This window comes from Rhinopithecus bieti, unplaced genomic scaffold (assembly GCF_001698545.2).
Source record: "Rhinopithecus bieti isolate Rb0 unplaced genomic scaffold, ASM169854v2 scaffold_13689, whole genome shotgun sequence".
Classification (NCBI taxonomy): Eukaryota; Metazoa; Chordata; class Mammalia; order Primates; family Cercopithecidae; genus Rhinopithecus; species Rhinopithecus bieti.
In genome coordinates this window covers 1,458,658-1,465,363 of record NW_016808044.1, presented here as the reverse complement: position 1 = coordinate 1,465,363, position 6,706 = coordinate 1,458,658, and positions in this window count along the sequence as shown.

The window sequence follows — 6,706 nt, the reverse complement described above, 5'->3', positions numbered from 1 at the left end:
TTTTTTTTTTTTTTTTTTTTTTTTTTTTTTTTTTGAGACTGAGTCTTGCTCTGTCACCCAGGCTGGAGTGCAGTGGCATGATCTCGGGTCACTGCAATCTCTGTCTCCCTGGTTCAAGTGATTCTCCTGCTTCAGCCTCCCGAGTAGCTGGGAGTACAAACAGGTGCCACCATGCCTGGCTATTTTGTTTGTATTTTTAGTAGAGACAGGGTTTTGCCATGTTGGCCAGGCTGGTCTTGAACTCCTGACCTCAAATAATCCTCCTGCCTCAACCTCCCAAAGTGCTGGGGTTATAGGTATGGGCCACTGCACCTGGTCTCTTGCCCACTTTCTACCAAGATAACAAAAGGATTAATTGAAAAAAACCTAAATTATTTTTACCAAAGTTCTAGTGTTAACCTTCTGTTCTTTTTCACAAGGATGGCTGTACTTTCAACCTTGTGTCCTGTGCAATAATCTCCGTTCTTGCGCAGTTCAGAGGTCCCCTCATTCAACATTCAGGCTCTGCTGATCTTTAGTATCTCAGCCCCCTACTTATCTCAGGTGATTCTACGTTGAGGTGATGCATGCAATGTATTTGCTAATTACAGAGACTTCCAGTCCCTGTAGTTATAGTAGCTCATAGCTCTGTTTTAAGTAGTGTTACCTTCAATGACATTGAAATACTGGTTTGCCCTTAATGCTCTCTGCAAAATGTCTGTTGTTTGTCTCTTGATTCGGTTTTCCAGCTCTCTCCTTTTTTCTCTTTCTTGGGTCTGCTTGTGTCTGATCTGTTGCTCACATTCTCTTGAGGCTGAGATTTATATTCTGAGCATTTAGGTGAGAAAAATAACTTCTAACTCAGGTCAGAGTTGAAAAGGACCCCACCTGCACAAAAATTTAAAAATAAGCAAAATACATGCCTTTTGAGACACTATTAATTAGTCTTTGGCTGGCATAGCATAGAGTTTTATTAGTTAACTAATTCATACCTATCAACTAAGAATTCCCCACTAATGGAATCATTCAGGAACTCTGAACGGGTGCCCAGCACAGGTGGTAAGGCTGAGGTAACTGGCAGTATGTCTTTTTTATGTACCGGTATGAGAGCATCTTCTTTTCCAAGTTACACATTCCCAGCCTATCTGACTCATTTAAAGGAAGAAAACACTTTCACCTGCCAAAGTGATTAGAAAAAGATACAGCCTACAGAGAAGAGGGCTATGGTGGGGAGGCATTCTCTTATTTATCCAGATATGAGCCTGAGCTCCTGATTCTATAAGACACACAGTCTTATAACAATGTTATGCAACAGATGCAATGAACAGCTCTTGGCCGGGCGGCTCACCCTGGGTCTTTGCTCCTGACCATCCAAAGATGAGAAAGCCCCAGTTCTACCGACCACCACTTACCCTGCCTTGGAAGGGAAACAAGATGAGGCAGAGCGGAGCATCCAGCATCATGGCTGGAGTTGCACAATTCCATTTTAACTCCTACGGAAGTCCCAGACTCAGATGGCTGGGAGCATGCAAGCTGTAGGCTTATGCATATGAGGGTTTGTGGGCATGGGTGTGTGTTGCAGATGAGAAATGTCATAGTGCCATGCAGCTCTGGTCCAGGGAAACTTTAGCTCCAAGTGAGTGCTCAAGATTTCAGTAGCGACACTTTTGATGACAGAATGAGGTGCCTCTCTGACCCTGTTTCTCCTCTCTGAAATGGGAATGATACCCACCAACTTCTTGCCTTCTAGGGATGCTGTGAAGGCTCTAAGAGCTAATGAATGTGGAGTGCTTTAAAAATCAGTGGTGCCCACAAGTGGCATTGTTACCCCTGGCAGAAACTTCTGCTTTCTTAATTCATTTGAGGAAAAACATCCAGCTTCTCTCTGATGCCATCTGCTTGGGAGGTGTTCAGCTGGAAAAGGATTATGCGGGTTTTAGTACATAAATGATGTGCAATTTGTTCTGTTTATAAAATAACTTATTCTCAATGTGAGGAATTCAGAAAATACTGAAAAGGTATAAAAAGGAAACAAATTTCAACAGTAATCCCATCATATAGAGGTAACTACTTTCAGCCCTTTTTGGTAGTTTGCTCACTTAGCTAGACAACCAGGTCAGTTAGAACCCCCTGACCTCATGGGAGAAGGCGCTCTCTTGTTTTGGGATTCACCCATTTGTGGTGCCCAGGTGCTCAACCTGCTCCTGCCTCTCTGACACTGGCTTGCTTTCCCAGGTACAGAGTAAAGCTTGAGTTGACTCCATGGCTTCTTCAAGGGCCCTGCTTTCAAGACTGAAGGATGACCACCTGCCCTTGTGAAATGTTACTAAATATCAGGACCTCAGGTTGGGCGGGACTGCCGGGAGGGAGAAGGTAGTGTCAGGGGAAAGGCATTGACATTTCAAACACAATTGGCTACTCTAGCCCCACGGCAATGGCTTTAGTAACTTCACAGCTGATCCCTGAGATTAAACATCAGGACTATTAAATGCTAATTGAGTTGAAAAGCCTGCCCCAAATGCTCTAAAACTTTCAGGCAGTAAAGAGCTCCTGGCCACATCTGGAGCTGTGTGCTGGGGAGTACTCGGGCAACATGCTCTGCCCACCTCTGCTCCTATTCATCTTCCCCTTCTTGACACAGCACGATTGCTATACACAAACAGGTGTTTTTCTTTTTAAGCGGAATGCCCATTTGCTGTGGCTGCTGAGTCAATGCTTTGGAGTGAGCTGTCTGCTCTCAAACGTGCAGGTGCCATAGCCATGAAGCCTGGACACTCTAATGTGTGCCTGGAGGTCATTCCACTGTGTTGTTTTCAGACATGCTGATTAGGCAATACCACAGTTTGAATGAACTTCACAGGAGTTTCCCCAGGATGGATGTGATTCTTTTCTTGTGCCTAGAAGAAAGATCCTCTGTGAAGCTCTCCTTGACATTTCTGCCCCTCCCCACTCTCTGTTCTTTTTATTTTCTCTTGCTCCCCTCTCCCACTCCCAGGAGAAGATCTGAAAATTACATCCAAAGGTAAGATTGTTGGGGAATTGTGTTTTGTACTTGCCCTGAAAATAAACTGTCATTAAACAGGTGAGGAGGCAGAGAGCCAGGCATTGGTTGAGTATCTGCCTTGCTGCTAGAACCTGTGTCTTCCCGTCTGAATCCAACACCTTCGTCGCCCTATCACATTGTGAGACAGAGCAAGACCGCCCCCCAACCCCAGCCCCACCTTAGGGACCTGTGGGAGGCCCCTAAGCATGGAAATAAAGACAAATCTTGAGTTCCTTCAAGGGAAATTCCAGGCACCCAGCTAGCCTTGAGAAATAAATCAGCAACTTGATAAGCAAGAAGGCAGCAGCCAAGGTCGTGGGAGGCAGGAAGTGTTTGGTTCCCTATGGAAACTGAAGATAACATCTTAGCATATGTCCCTGGGTTGTTTTTCAGGAACCAGGACCCTCTTCTTAATGGATCCACCCACAAACAAACCTCAGATAAAGAGAAACTAAGGACTGAGCTCTGACTACTGTTCTGTGTTCTAAAGTTCTTCCTAAGTGGTCTGGAGGAGGTCACACCCAGGAGCCAGAGCTAACATTGTTTTTCTGCTGATCCCAAATTTTTAGACAAAACTTTGACTCCTTAACCAATTGTAAACCAGAAAAGCTTTCAATCCACCTATGACCTGCCCTGTTTCGAGGTCTGTTTTGGGGCCAAACCAATCTATGGTCTCTAAGTACTAAACTATGGCTTTGCCTGGACCCTCCACCTCTGCCTTTCAAAGCCCTTACCTGTAACCCATCAGAGTTCTAGTCTTAAGCATGAGCTGCCTGATTCTCCTTGCTTGGTGCCGTGTAACAAATGCCTCACTTTGTCTCCCTGCAGTCCCAGCGTCAGTGTCTGGCTTTGCTGCACAAGGCCAGCGGGCCTCAGTTCAGTTCAATAACCATTAGCACCTCCTCTTCTCTAACGGAGGCCCGTACCATATTTTGAAAATAAGAAGCCAGGTATTGAGACCATCTCAGCCGAGAGAGCAGAAAGAGACCATGCTCCTGTTGCTGCTCTCCCTGCACTCCCTCATCTTGCAGGCTACATGTAGTTTCTTCTCAGCATATTGCACGGGCTCCATTCCTGTACTACCCCTGAAATGCCACCGGATATCTGCATCTGTGCTTCTTGATTGTCACTGAAGAAAATGAATGATACAACACCCATCATGAATCGAGGGCTGATGTCATAAGGGGGACCTTGCCATATGGCGACAACATTCGTGGAGCTTTTTGCCAGCTAGTATGTAAATGCTTTACATGTGTTCACGCACTTAACCCTTCCAATAACACTGTAAGTTAGGACCTATTGAAATGCCTATTTTACTGAATGGGAACAAACATGCAGAGTGGTCAAGTGTAAAATCTTGTGATTTTACTCCCTACACTAATATATATTATGTAATAGATAACTTATGATACATATTGGCCGGGTGCCGTGGTTCACGCTTATAATCACAGCACTTTGGGAGGCCGAGGCGGATGGATCACTTGAGGTCAGGAGTTCAAGACCAGCCTGGCCAACATGGTGAAACCTCATCTCTATTAAAAATACAAAAATAGGCCGGGTGTGGTGGCAGGTACCTGTAGTCCCAGCTACTTGGGAGGCTGAGGCAGGAGACTCACTTGAACCCGGTAGATGGAGGTTGCAGTGAGTCAAAACTGTGCCATTGCACTCCAGCCTGGGCCACAGAGTGAGACTGTATCTCAAAAAATAAAAACAAAAACAAAAAACAAAAAAGATAACATGATACATATTATATGTAATGTTTCATATTATATTATTATATTTATTATATTATATATTTTATGTATTTCTTATAATCTTCACAAAAACCTTATAAGGTAGCTATTATCACTCTTATTTTATAGATTAAAAAATAGAGAGTCTAACAGCCTGAGAAATTTATACAATGTCACCACATCTACTAACAAATCATTGAATGGCAATTTGAAACTAAGTAACACCTTTTTAACCCCACAAAAAGTCTATGCTTTGTTCATGCTCCATCAAGACATATTTTGGTCGTGACTTACATTACTTCCCCAAGCTGGTCACTAAAGCAGATGATAAGGTGCTGATGCTTTACCAGAAATCACCAAAAGGCACCATCAGGCGGGGATCATATGAAAAGGTTGAGGAGCTGGATAATGTGTATTGGCTAAATAGTTCCCTGGAAAGCAGAACCACCTTTCAGAGATCTCTCTGGCGAGCAATGCACCCAGGTCCACAAAAGAAGCTCGTCCTGAGCCCCAGGTGGCTTTCAGAAAAGCAGGGCAGAGGACTGTTCTGCAAATCACTGAAGTTAACAGCAAATGGAACGTTCTTTCCTGAGCATTGTCTTGTCTTTTAAAAAATCCTATGAGAAGAAAACACGTTATACCTCCAGCTTAGCCATAAAGATTACCATATTTTGGTTAGGTGTAGTTTGAACCAGAAAGAATACTGGCTTTTAGAAAACAGAAAATGGTCTAAATTGGGATGTATATAAATACAAGCTTTGGGATCTAAAAAAGGAACACACAAATAGAATCTGTTTGTATCATAAACTTGGCTTTAAGAGAAAAGTTGGTCAGGGAACCATTTTATTTAGATGAAGAGGAAGCTTCAAGCAATACTAAGCAGCTGGTAATCCCCAATTTGTGGGCTCATGTTGAAGCAAGTTAATAAAATGACCTTAGGGAAAGATCAAAGGGATGTTTTATAGAATTCTGGAGTTAAAAGGGACCTTGGAGAGCATCTGGTTCAAAGATCTCATTACAAAAGTGCAAGAACTGAGGCCGGAAGAGTAGGGGTGACTTCCCTGTGCTCACAGAGATAAAGTTGTGCATAAAAGCCACTAAATATTTTTTTATTTGTATAAGTTTAAGGGTTACCAATGCAATTTCGTTACATGGACATATTGACTAGCTGTGAAGTCTGGGCTTTCAGGGTAACCGTCACCCGAATAATGCACATTGTACCTATTAGGTAACTTCCCATCTCTGCGCCCCGCGCACCACCCTACCCTTCCGAGTCTCCAGTGTCTATCATTCCACACTCGATGCCCATGTGTACACATCATTGAGCTACTCCTCATTAGTGAGAACATGTGGTATTTGACTTTGTTTCTGAGCTGTTTTACTTAAGCTAATGGCTTCCAGTTACATTTGCGCTACAGCAAAAGGCAACCAGTCAGAATGACTATTACTAAAAAGACAAAAAATAACAGATGTTGGTGAGGAAGTGGAGAAAAGGGAATGCTTATACACTGTTGGTGGGAATGTAAATTAGCCCAACCTCCATGGAAAACAGTATGGAGATTTCTTAAGAAACTAAAAACAGAGCTACCATTCGACCCAGCAATTTCGCTACTGGGTATCTACCCAGAGGAAAAGAAGTCGTTATATCAAAGGGATACCTGCACTTGCAGGGTGATTGCAGCACTATTCACAACACCAAAGTCACGGAATTGACCTAAGTGTTCATCAAAGGATGGCTGGATAAAGGAATTGTAGTATGTATACACAACAGAATACTATTCAGCCATAAAAAGATTAAAATCATGTCTTTTTCAGTAAATATTATTTTTGAGTAGTTGTATGGATGTGTGGATGAGAAAACAGAAAAGGTGGAGAACACTTGCTTTTCTAGTTTATGACCATTCCTCTTTGATATTTAACTTCAAAACCTTACTTTCTCCCTATGTTGAAC